Below are 13,933 nucleotides of genomic sequence, written 5' to 3'. Positions count from 1 at the left end.
ACTTGTATATAATCCAAAGTGTAAAAAAAAAATTTGTGAGAGATCGAATCGTTGTAAATTCGTCTTGTTCAACATGTGTTTTTCATTTCTTTAAAATTGAGTACCTCACTTTCATTTCTAAAAAATTGAAAATTTTTTCTTTTTTTTATTAAAAAAAGTACCCAATAAGTGCCTTGTAAGCTGAGGACACGTGTTGCGGGCGGTGACGGTAAATGCTCTTACAACAAATAAGAACACATGTACCGTGTAAATATACATATGTAAGTATCATTGATACAAAAAGTATATATAAATATGTACTTTAGCAGTCAGTTTTGTTCTTTTCCCACAAATATTTACAACAACAATAGTAGGAACTCTTGAAAGCAGTATAAATTAAAAGTGAAGTTCTCTTTGCGTTTGACTGCCGAAGCCAAAAATCCTTTTAATTCACATATGTTTGTATATAAATTAAGAGACATGTGGCAATATTTTAGCCACGTCACTGGACTGTGACTCGTCCTTTGCCTTTTCCTCTTTTTTAACCGCTTCCTTTTTCCCATCCACAGCTTATCGCAAAAGCGTTCAATTGTCATGTTTTCCTGAATTGCGCGACGTCCGTAGGGACCGCGGTTTTTTTTTTTTTTTTTGTAGTCATGCGAACTTGGAAATATGCTGTGTTCTCTCTTTTTTAACAGAGAAAGTCGTAAAATTTTTTTCAATCGCTTTTGCGCTTTGTAAACTTTTCTGCATATTCCTGCTGCTTCTCTTAGGGTTTGGACATGCGAAGGCGGTCCCAAAAACAAATATTTCAACAGTAATTGTTGTTGCGATTTTATTGCGTAACAACAACTCAAACAATTTCGTTCTTAATTTATCGGGTTGTCGATTATAAATTCGCGTCACGATGTCAACCCCACGCCTAAAACTGGTACCATACCTCTTCATTCACTTATTTCCATCAGTAGCTCTTATCGCAGATAGTCTGAAATCATAGTGTTGTTATCAGAGGGGTGACTGATTTGCCGAGAAAATCGTTTAATGTGCCATGTTCCCATTTTGAACCAGGATCTTTTTATTTGAAAGTCTGGCACGCTACGTTGCAGTACGACTTTGTGCTGCTATCATTTGTGAGTTCATGCTGATTTAATTTTCATATTTCAAAAAGTGCCTGTAATTAAAAAGTTATTAAAAGTTATTAAAAGTGGAGGAATGCTTTACATTTTCTTTTTTATACTCAGCGTGCTTTGCACACAGAGTATATTAACTTTGATTGGATAACGGTTGTACAGGTATAAAGGAATCGGGATAGATGTAGACTTCCATATATCAAAATCATCACTATCGAAAAAAATATTGAGATATCTTCACCAAATTTGGTACACGAGCTTATCTGGACCCAGAATAGAAAATGAGCGAAACCGGATGATAACCACGCCCACTTTTTATATATAGGTATAAAATTTTGGAAAACCCAAAAAACCTGATAATTTAGTAAATAATACGCCTAGAATGTTGAAATTTGACATGTGGACTGATATTGAAACTCTTGATAAAAATTTTTCAAAATGGGCGTGGCACCGCCCACTTATGATAAAATCAATTTTACAAATATTTTTAATCATAAATCAAAAATCGTTAAACCTATCGTAACAAAATTCGGCAGAGAGGTTGCTTTTACTATAAGGAATGATTTGAAGAAAAATTTACGAAATCGGTTAAGGACCACGCCCACTTTTATATAAAAGATTTTAAAAAGGGTCGTGGACGAATAAAATAAGCTATATCTTTGCAAAAAAGGGCTTTATATCAATGGTATTTCATTTCCCAAGTGGATTTATAACAATAAATAGGAAAAACTTCGAATTTAAAAAAAAAATGGACGTGGCACCGCCCCTTTTATGACTAAGCAATTTTCTATGTTTCGGGAGCCATAACTCGAGGAAAAATTAACGTATAGTAATAAAATTGTGTACACATGTTTTCCATATAGCACAAAATGTTTTTAGTAAAAATGGACGGGATCGGTTAAAGACCACGGCCACTTTTATATAAAACAAGTTTAAAAGGGTCGTAAACTAGAACAATAAGCCATAACTTAGCAAAAAATAGTTTTGAATCAATGATATTTCACTTATCAAGTTTTATTGTATGAGCAAATGGGGAGAAATTTTTTTATGTAGAAAAGTAATTTATCTGAAATGAAATGTACAATTGAAGCTCACGCGGAGTATATAATATTCGGTTACACCCGAACTTAGACACCTTTACTTGTTGATACTAGTTTTTGTTCGAAATCGAATTACGCAGTACCAACCTGACAGACTGACATCGTCTGCGTTGTCTTAGCAAGCGCGCATACCAATGATTCATATAACAGATCCAATCACAGCTCTCATTCCAGGAACTAATAGAGGCTGCGATAACAGAAACCAATGAACCGGTTATGTGTGCTGGTACTAAGCAGCAATAACGAAATATATATAGTCTACTAAGCAAACGCCTTGCAACATCTAGCGGTAGATCCCAGCACAACTCGCAGAATTCATTGATTTCCATTGCAGCTGCTACTTGTTCCGCTGTGACGAATGCTATGATACGATCTGTGATAGTGATTTTTAGTAATCGTGATTCTGAACTGCGATTTAGATCATATTTCGTTAAGTCACAACAACAAGAAAAAAAATGAAGCGCGATAACCTCCGAAGAGATTTAAGGCCGAGCTTCCCTTCCAATTTGCGTCGTGCTCCTCTTGATTTTCCCTACAAATTGGCCGGACGGCACCTACATGTTTTATGCCGACTCCGAACGGCATCTGCAAGGCAGATGAGGTTTCACTGAGAGCTTTTCATGGCAGATATACACTCGGAGTGCTTGCCAAACACTGCCAAGGGCGACCCCGCTCAGAAAAATTTTCTTCTAATTGAAAAAAACTTCTTTCTAAAATTTTTGATGTACCTTTGCCCGGTGCGTGAACCCAGGATCTTCGGTGTGGTCGGCGGAGCACGCTACCATCACACCACGGCGGCGGCCAGTCACAGAATTATAAAAAAAAACTTGACGTGATATATGTATTTCTCAGGATATTTAGGCCTTGCTTCTCTTCCAATTCGCGTCGTGCTATTTTTTTATTTTTATTACAAATTGGGGGGCCTAAATGTTGTAAGCCCATTCCAAACGACATATGCAAGGTATACAAATTTTCACGGAGAAGCTTTTCTTGGCAGAAATATACTCGGAGTGTTTGACAAGGTATTTCTGATGGGTGGCCTCTCGGAAAAACTTTTGTTTGTTTTTTTTTTTTAATAAAGAGCACTATAAAAAATCACTGCGCATAAAATCACAGTGATAATTTACGCTGCTTTTCAAAAATCGCGGGATCTGCCAAGCCCAGTGATATAGTCCGATCATTACAAATATGGTACTAGCGGTGTACGTGACATTTGGTACATGACTCGAATCGCTTCGTTCCAAACCGCACTATAAAACTTTCACGCATCTACTCTGAATTCAACTGCTCTACAGTTTTGCGTCTAAAATGTAGTAAACCAAGGCCTAGCCATGCCTCTTTATATATCCAAATATCATTCTGAATTTAAATACTTAAATAAGTTGCAACAAATATTTTAAATTAACTTTCAACTTCTTTCCAAAAACCAATTAAATCAACGCTCCCCCTACCATCATACCTAAATTATGAGTGATGAGTTAAAATAGTGTCAAGTCATTGGAAGTCAACAAGCGGGACTAGCTCTTAAAAAAAAAGCAAAAATACCAATACATATTGTTGTGCCTCAATGTTTTTATTTGAGCCTATGCATGTCCCCTTTTTATAGCAAGGAATTAAAATAAAATAAAAAACTGTATCTAGTTGGAATAACATGAAATTCAATTTGCCCGCATGTCAAACAACACTAAGCCAGGTCAAAAATACCGTTCAAATGTGGTCGTACCGACCAAGCTGTTGATGTTACGAATAAGCGAGTTGCTAACGCATGTAAATACGTTCCCAACAACAACTGTAAACAATAATAAACCAAAGTGTATAAATAAAAAAAATAGATAGAAAAAAAGGCTTACAGGAAAAAAAAAGAGGCAGAAAAGGTAATCTCTAAAATACAGTGAATGCCAAGATGGGTGAAGCACAATCTTTAACAAGAGTGTTTATGTCACAGACCCCAATATGTGTAATTGATATCGCGCCATATTGTTATGCCACTATCCTAGGACCGAAAGGGACGGTGGGTACAGCATTGCATCCCGAGCACTACGACGCTTTGTTGATTGTGAGTCTGCTTACCCAACCCACAGATATATAGCTAATAATTGGTCTGATTATAGAGATACAGAGCCATTGGATTGTTAAAACGCAGTTAATACTTTTAAATTTTTCTACCGGATGAAAGGCTCTTGAAACAAGTAGGCGTTGCCACTCCCATTTTTTAAAGTATTTAAGCATACTGAATTAGCTCTATATAATCGCTCTATTGAGTATTACAATATCGAAAAATTATATTTATGTATATGAAATAGTTCATATATTAAAAGTGGGCGTGGTTATATGCCTGCAGGCGGTTCTTCTACGTGGTACCCGGCTCAGGATCAGAGATTGTAACATTCTACGGCCGTCCATAGTGATGAGATGTCATATCCTACAAGAGGTGCCCGTGCTTTTGCTGATAGCGCCGCATCTAACCCTGCCCTTAAGGATAATGCCGAGCTCATGGGTGGGAGGACACAATACTTAAATGTGCAAAATTTTCACACAATGGTAACGAGCTGGTCAATTCCTTGTCTCCTGGGCAGGTGATCACCTGAGTAAGGAGGTGCAACCCTGCGGAAATGGCTGGTGGAATAGTCTCGCGACTGCCATGCCCCGTTAAAACCATGTCAATCCTGGGTTGATACGTTATCATTCAGTTGGTGGTGTAGGTTCAGTTGCAGATTCAGGTTCGGCGCCTAGTATAGCTCTGTACGCATGTCTCCTAAGGGGGCGCTCGTCAAACCTCGCGTTGCCTCTATGCTTGCATATATAACCACGGTACCATTAATGGTGCCAGTAGTGGGGATAGAGTACCTATCATCGCCACAGGCTCATCGGCCAAATTGCCGGCGAAGATGCCTCTCTAAAATCGAGGAGCAAATGAGCAATAACATGTCGACAACAAATCGGTGACACTCCAAAAAGAAAATGATAACTTTTCGATATCAAAACAATAACATTTGCATCACCAACGTATTAATAAATAATCAATAAATAATCGATAACTTTCCGATAATAAATCGATTACTTTTCGATTGCAATTCGATAAAATTTCTACAACACGCCGATTACAATGGGTATAAAGCTGATAGCAAGTCAAAAACTCTTTGATAACATACATACAACTTTTCGATAATCAAGCGATAATTTTTCGATTAAAAGTTGACAATTTTTCTATAACAAACCGATAAATCGAGCAATACCAAACCGTTTCTCTCATACCAACTATACCACGTACGTTGTACGCTACTTCTACATTTTCTGAGCCTACGCTTACTCCTACATTCAGCTTTCATACTGGATTACCCCAAACCGTGAACAAATTTGTTTACACATCAATCACTTGAGAAAGCGGTATGTATCTCCACCCATTTTCTATATAAATACACATATTGGACTTTTTGCTATAACTCAACGCTCATTTGACGATTTCTTTTTGGAGGGGACAACCAACACAGCATTGCAGATCCGAAAGCGCTCTTCTACAGATATGGTCGACTGTATTTACAAAGGTACATAAATGAAAAATAATAATAAAACTCTAAAAGGGAAATATGTAAATACAAATCCGAAACATACCAAAAACACAAATAGGAAAAATGCAAAATAGAAAGAAATAAGTAAGGAAGGCTAAGTTCGGGTGTAACCGAACATTACATACTCAGTTGAGAGCTATGGAGACAAAATAAGGAAAATCACCATGTAGGAAAATGAACCTAGGGTAACCCTGGAATGTGGTTGTATGACATGTGTATCAAATGGAAGGTATTAAAGAGTATTTTAAGAGAGAGTAGGCCATAGTTCTATGGATGGACGCCATTTAGGGATATCGCCATAAAGGTGGACCAGGGCTGACTCTAGAATGTGTTACGATATGGGTATCAAATGAAAGGTGATAATGAGTATTTTAAAAGGGAATGGGCTTTAGTTCTATAGGTGCACGCCTTTTCGAGAAATCGCCATAAAGGTGGACCAGGGGTGACTCTAGAATATGTTTGTACGATATGGGTATCAAATGAAAGCTGTTAATGAGTACTTTGAAAAGGAGTGATCCTTAGTTCCATAGGTGGACGCCGTTTCGAGATATCGCCATAAAGGTGGAACAGGGGTGTCTCTAGTTGTACGATATGGGAATCAAATGAAAGGTGTTACTGAGCATTTTAAGAGGGAGTGGGCATTAGGTCTATAGGTGGACGCCTTTTCGAAATGTCGCCATTAGGGTGGGCCAGGGGCGACTCTAGAATGTGTTTGTATGATATGGGTATCAAATGAAAGATGGTAATGAGTATTTTAAAAGGGAGTAATCCTTAGTTTTATAGGTGGACGCCTTTTCGAGATATCGCCATAAAGGTGGACCAAGGGTGACTCTAGAATGTTTGTACGATATGGGTATCAAACGAAAGGTGTTACTGAGCATTTTAATAGGGAGTGGGCATGAGGTCTATAGGTGGACGCCTTTTCGAAATGTCGCCATTAGGGTGGGCCAGGGGTGACTCTAGAATGTGTTTGTACGATATGGGTATCAAACGAAAGGTGTTACTGAGCATTTTAAGAGGGAGTGGGCATTAGGTCTATAGGTGGACGCCTTTTCGAGATATCGCCATTAGGGTGGGCCAGGGTTGACTCTAGAATGTTTGTACGATATGGGTATCAAACGAAAGGTGTTACTGAGCATTTTAAGAGGGAGTGGACATTAGGTCTATAGGTGGACGCCTTTCGAGATATCGCCATTAGGGTGGGCCAGGGGTGACTCTAGAATGTTTGTACGATATGGGTATCAAACGAAAGGTGTTACTGAGCATTTTAAGAGGGAGTGGGCATTAGGCCTATAGGTGGACGCCTTTTCGAGATATCGCCATTAGGGTGGGCCAGGGTGACTCTAGAATGTGTTTGTACGATATGGGTATCAAATGAAAGGTGGTAATGAGTATTTTAAAATGGAGTAATCCTTAGTTCTATAGGTGGACGACTTTTCGAGATATCGCCATAAAGGTGGACCAAGGGTGACTCTAGAATGTTTGTACGATATGGGTATCAAACGAAAGGTGTTACTGAGCATTTTAAGAGGGAGTGGGCATTAGGTCTATAGGTGGACGCCTTTTCGAGATATCGCCATTAGGGTGGGCCAGGGGTGACTCTAGAATGTTTGTACGATATGGGTATCAAACGAAAGGTGTTACTGAGCATTTTAAGAGGGAGTGGGAATTAGGTCTATAGGTGGACGCCTTTTCGAGATATCGCCATTAGGGTGGGCCAGGGGTGACTCTAGAATGTTTGTACGATATGGGTATCAAATGAAAGGTGTTACTGAGCATTTTAAGAGGGAGTGGACATTAGGTCTATAGGTGGACACCTTTTCGAGATATCGCCATTAGGGTGGGTCAGGGGTGACTCTAGAATGTTTGTACGATATGGGTATCAAACGAAAGATGTTACTGAGCATTTTAAGAGGGAGTGGGCATTAGGTCTATAGGTGGACGCCTTTTCGAGATATCGCCATTAGGGTGGGCCAGGGTGACTCTAGAATGTATTTGTACGATATGGATATCAAATTAAAAGTATTAGTGAGCGTTTTAAAAGCGACTGGCCCTTAGATGTATATGTGAAGGCGTTCTCGCGATATCGACCAAAATGTGGACCAGGTGATCCAGAAAATCATCTGTCGGCTACTGCTAATTTATTTATATATGCAATACCACTAACAGTATTCCCGCCAAGATTCCAAGGGCTGTTGATTTCGCCTTGTAGAACTTTTTCATTTTCTTCTACTTAATATGGTAGGTGTCACACCCATTTTACAAAGTTTTTTCCAAAGTTATATTTTGCGTCAATAAACCAATCCAGTTACCATGTTACATCCCTTTTTTCGTAGTTGGTATAGAATTATGGCATTTTTTTCATTTTTCGTAATTTTCGATATCGATAAAGTGAGTTCAGATAAGTATGTGGGCTAAGTTTAGTAAAGATATATCGGTTTTTGCTCAAGTTATTGTGTTAACGGCCGAGCGGAAGGACAGACGGTGGACTGTGTATAAAAACTGGGCGTGGCTTCCACCGATTTCGCCCATTTTCACAGAGAACAGTTACCGTCACAGAATATATGTTTCTATCAAATTTGAGGATTGGTAAATTTTTGTTCGACTTATAGCATTAAAAGTATTCTAGGCAAACTAAATGAAAATGGGCGGAGCCACGCCCATTTTGAAATTTTCTTTTATTTTTGTATTTTGTTGCATCATATCATTACTGGAGTTGAATTTTGACTTAATTTACTTATATACAGTAAAGATATTAAATTTTTTGTTAAAATTTGAATTAAAAAAAATTTTTTTTTTAAAAAGTGGGCGTGTTCTTCATCCAATTTTGCTCATTTTTATTTAGCACATATATAGTAATAGTAGTAACGTTCCTGCCAAATTTCATCATGATATCTTCAACGACTGCCAAATTACAGCTTGCAAAACTTTTAAATTACCTTCTTGTAAAAGTGGGCGGTGCCACGCCCATTGTCCAAAATCTTACTAATTTTCTATTCTGCGTCATAACGTCAACCCATCTACCAAGCTTCATCGCTTCAACCACCTTTGGCAATGAATTATCGCATTTTTTCGGTTTTTCGAAATTTTCGATATCGAAAAAGTGGGCGTGGTTATAGTCCGATATCGTTCATTTTAAATAGCGATCTGAGATGAGTGCTCAGGAACCTACATACCAAATTTCATCAACATACCTCAAAATTTACTCAAGTTATCGTGTTAACGGACGGACGGACGGACGGACGGATGGATGGACGGACATGGCTCAATCAAATTTTTTTTCGATCCTGATTATTTTGATATATGGAAGTCTATATCTATCTCGATTCCTTTATATATGTACAACCAACCGTTATCCAATCAAACTTAATATACTCTGTGAGCTCTGCTCAACTGAGTATAAAAAAGAGGAAGGCCAGTAAGGAGTGGACTCTTGCATATTTATGTATATTAGGCGCTATGTGATCAGTACATGCATAGAAAGTGTACAACCTACAAAAATGAGAAATTCAACAGCTATGTACATATGTTGATATGTATGTATATATAAAACACAACAATGTCGAAGTTTTTAATTAATTCGAAACTTGTTACATTTCATAAGCCATGGCTCTACATAGCAACCTCCATCCATCCATCTAACCATTCACCCATTCATCCAACTCTGACTCTACCTCTTTGGCCGAATGATGGTTTTGCATATCTTGACTGAGGTGAGGATTTTGAAATTGTATTTGTAACAGATAGTGACGGCAATTGGCAGTTGGTCATTTGTATTTACGCATAATTTTGGATCCCAAATCCTCTGTAGTCACATAAGTATACACAGACATATTTCAAAAACTTGATGTTCATCAAGCGTTGCGTAGCGTAGCATGTAAAACAGCAAAAGAAAATTCCCATACAGCCTTACTAAGTTTCTACTAACAAAATAAAACAACAAATTAGCTTTATAAAAGCGTACGCCTCTTACAATCAAGTACTCCATATTTTCTCTATTACAATTCATGTTTGGAAAAACGATCTGCAAACAGTGGCGAACATAAAAATAGCAGTCAGTGGCATTTTTTTTTTTATCAAATTGCATGAATTAACTTATTTATTATTTTCAATACTTTAAGAATAAGCTTCTATGAATTTTGTAACTGAAAATATGCAAACTAGACTCAAAAGCATTTTCATGCTCGATTTTGTAGCCCGATCCATTTTAGTCTAACAAGATACAAGTGTTAGCCCTGCAAAAATTGTTGGATTACGTGTTCCATTTTCTTCATGTTGGAGTACTCTAACAATACTCCTTTGCAATGCGTTTGTGGACCACCACCAGCCGATCATTGCTCGTTTTTAACGACCGTAATTACGGCACGATGACGAGAGTTGCCAAAAGTAAAATATTTCATACAAATAACTGATAATAAAATTTTACTATGGCAACTCTGATAAAACGCAACCGCGCACTGGTTTTATGTATACATACTATAGTATAGAGAAATATTAGTTTCTTTATTCACGCAAATGCTAAATAACATAAGAATATTCGTAGTATAAAATATAAATGTTGTATTGCCCCTCTTCATTTACTTTCATTTTAACTTATATTCACTCCGATAATTCTTTCCGACACAATTCTTCTTTAGTACTTTGGCATATGATCCTCTGTGTGTGCTCCATGGAGTACTACAGTGAAAGTACTTTGGAAAGTACTCTCACGTATGTACTCTATGGAATACTCACAAACAAAGCGAGAGTGGGATCACCTACTCCTCTCCTAGGACATCGCAATGTTAATTGGAGCACATTTTTTGTATGAATACAGATTAGTTTTGGAACACTCCTATACTCCTATTCCTTACACTATTTATGGAGTATTCGCGTTTTTTGAAGGGAAGTCTCTCGAAACACTCCGAGGGGTGGTTTAGATTTTCCTTCTAACAAAGTGTGAAACATTTTTTTTTTATATGGAAGAAAATATGGAACACCAAAACTTGTACTTTGTTAGACTAAAATTTATTGGAACACAAAGTAAATAAAAAATAAATTTGACAAAAAAAGTACCACTGCTAGTTTTCTGTTCGCTGCTGTATTTCAGAGTTTTAGTGCTCGAAAAATAAAGTCACTTATGATTTACGTAACTTGAAGATGATTTCCAGATGATGGTGACGATGATGATGCTTATGTTCTTGTTGTTGTTGCTATTGCCATTGAGTTGACCATGGTGCTGTCAATTTTGTAGTGCTTCAGCCTTTTGCGTTTGTTTAGGTTTAGTTTTTTCATATATGAACATTCAATGCCAGTGCCTTAGTCAAACATTGTGTTTATTGGCTGTCAGCGTGTTAACTAGAAATTTAATTAAACTTTGAAAAACAAGCAATCGACTAACTAGAAGCAGACGGACGAATAACCAAAACCAGCGAGCAGTGCGAGTGAATAAAAAAGTTTTAAATTATTACGAATACAACATGGTGTTCAGGAGGTATTTTTATACTCAGTTGAGCAGAGCTCACAGAGTATATTAAGTTTGATTGGATAACGGTTGGTTGTACATATATAAAGGAATCGAGATAGATATAGACTTCCATATATCAAAATAATCAGGATCGAAAAAAAATTTGATTGAGCCATGTCCGTCCGTCCGTCCGCCCGTTAACACGATAACTTGAGTAAATTTTGAGGTATCTTGATGAAATTTGGTATGTTGGTTCCTGGGCACTCACCTCAGATCGCTATTTAAAATGAACGATATCGGACTATAACCACGCCCACTTTTTCGATATCGAAAATTTCGAAAAACCGAAAAATTGCGATAATTCATTACAAAAGAGAGATAAAGCGACCAAACTTGGTAGATGAGTTGAACTTATGACGCAGAATAGAAAATTAGTAAAATTTTGGACAATGGGCGTGGCACCGCCCACCTTTAAAAGAAGGTAATTTAAAACTTTTGCAAGCTGTAATTTGGCAGTCGTTGAAGATATCATGATGAAATTTGGCAGGAACGTTACTCCTATTACTATATGTACGCTTAATAAAAATTAGCAAAATCGGAGAAGGACCACGCCCACTTTTTAAAAAAAAAATGTTTAAATTAAAATTTTAACAAAAAATTTAATATCTTTACAGCATATAAGTAAATTATGTCAACATTCAACTCCAGTAATGATATAGTGCAACAAAATACAAAAATAAAAGAAAATTTAAAAATGGGCGTGGCTCCGCCCTTTTTCATTTAATTTGTCTAGGATACTTTTCATGCCATAAGTCGAACAAAAATTAACCAATCCTTTTGAAATTTGGTAGGGGCATAGATTTTATGACGATAACTCTTTTCTGTGAAAATAGGCGAAATCGGTTGATGCCAGTTTTTATACACAGTCGTCCGTCTGTCCTTCCGCATGGCCGTTAACACGATAACTTGAGCAAAAATCGACATATCTTTAATGAACTTAGTTCACGTGCTTACTTGAACTCACTTTATCTTGGTATGAAAAATGAACGAAATCCGACTATGACCACGCCCACTTTTTCGATATCGAAAATTACGAAAAATGAAAAAAATGCCATAATTCTATACCAAATACGAAAAAAGGGATGAAACATGGTAAGGTAATTGGACTGTTTTATTGAAGCGAAATATAACTTTAGAAAAAACTTTATAAAATGGTTGTGACACCTACCATATTAAGTAGAAGAAAATGAAAAAGTTCTGCAGGGCGAAATAAAAAACCGTTAAAATCTTGGCAGGTATTACATATATAAATAAATTAGCGGTATCCAACAGATGATGTTCTGGGTCACCCTGGTCCACATTTTGGTCGATATCTGGAAAACGCCTTCACATATACAACTACCACCACTCCCTTTTAAAACTCTCATTAATACCTTTAATTTGATACCCATATCGTACAAACTCATTCTAGAGTCACCCCTGGTCCACCTTTATGGCAATATCTCGAAAAGGCGTCCACCTATAGAACTAAGGCCCACTCCCTTTTAAAATACTCATTAACTCCTTTCGTTGATACCCATATTGCACAAACGAATTCTATAGTCACCCCTGGCCCACCTTTATGGCGATATCTCGAAACGGCGCCCACCTATGGAACTAAGGATTACTCCCTTTTAAAATACTCATTAACACCTTTCTTTTGATACCCATATTGTACAAACAAATTCTAGTCACCCCTGGGCCACCTTTATGGCGATATTTCGAAAATGCGACCACCTATACAACAACCACATTATACCTTTAATTTGATACCCATATCGTACAAACACATTCTAGAGTCACCCCTGGTCCACCTTTATGGCGATATTTCAAAACGGCGTCCACCTATAGAACTAAGGCCCACTCCCTTTTAAAATACTCATTAACACCTTTCATTTGATACCCATATCGTACAAACATATCCTAAAGTCACCCCTGGTCCACCTTTATGGCGATATCTCGAAAAGGCGAACACCTATGAACGAAGGCCCACTCCCTTTTAAAAATACTCATTAACACCTTTCATTTGATACCCATATCGTACTAACAAAGTCTAGAGTCACCCCTGGTCCACCTTTATTGCGATACCTCGAAAGGGCGTCCACCTATAGAACTAAGGCCCACTCCCTTTTAAAATACTCATTAACTCCTTTCGTTTGATGCCAATATTGTACAAACAAATTCTAGGGTCACCCCTGTTCCACCTTTGTGGCGATATCTCGAAAAGGAGACCATGTATACAACAACCACCACTCCCTTTTAAAACCCTCATTAATACCTTTAATTTGATACCCATATCGTACAAACACATTCTAGAGTCAACCCTGGTCCACCTTTATGGCGATAAAAATACGCGAGAAGGCAAGCCTCGCGAGAAATCTCTTCTCGAACATGTTCGAGAAATCGTAAGCTCTAATTCAAAACATAAAGTTTGAAGCTATAGTGTTTAACCTAAAAAGGTAAACGAGCACGTGCTTTTTTACTTAAAGTGAGCTGACCACATGTAAAACCAATTCTCAAAAACCTCCACTCTCAACGTTCGCATTGTTTTATATCATTTTTTTACCCCAAAGCTGTGTCAGATTTTCTTCCATATAAAAATTAAATCTATGCGCCCCTCGTATGGAAGAAATTATGAAACATCCTTCGGAAAAAAAAATTGTCAAAAAT

The 13,933-nt window shown here is 37.4% G+C and overlaps 1 protein-coding gene across 2 annotated transcripts in view; it reads left to right on the top strand.

Moving 5' to 3' along the window:
* sowah (sosondowah) overlaps nucleotides 1–13,933 on the top strand; it is a 210,801-nt gene that overhangs the window by 103,435 nt on the left and 93,433 nt on the right. The gene's annotated exons all lie outside the window — the stretch shown is intronic.

The sequence above is a fragment of the Eurosta solidaginis genome, chromosome 5 (assembly GCF_040869045.1).
Source record: "Eurosta solidaginis isolate ZX-2024a chromosome 5, ASM4086904v1, whole genome shotgun sequence".
In the NCBI taxonomy this organism is placed as follows: domain Eukaryota; kingdom Metazoa; phylum Arthropoda; class Insecta; order Diptera; family Tephritidae; genus Eurosta; species Eurosta solidaginis.
The sequence above is the reverse complement of the archived record's forward strand: the minus strand, read 5'-3'. Positions and strand labels throughout refer to the sequence as shown.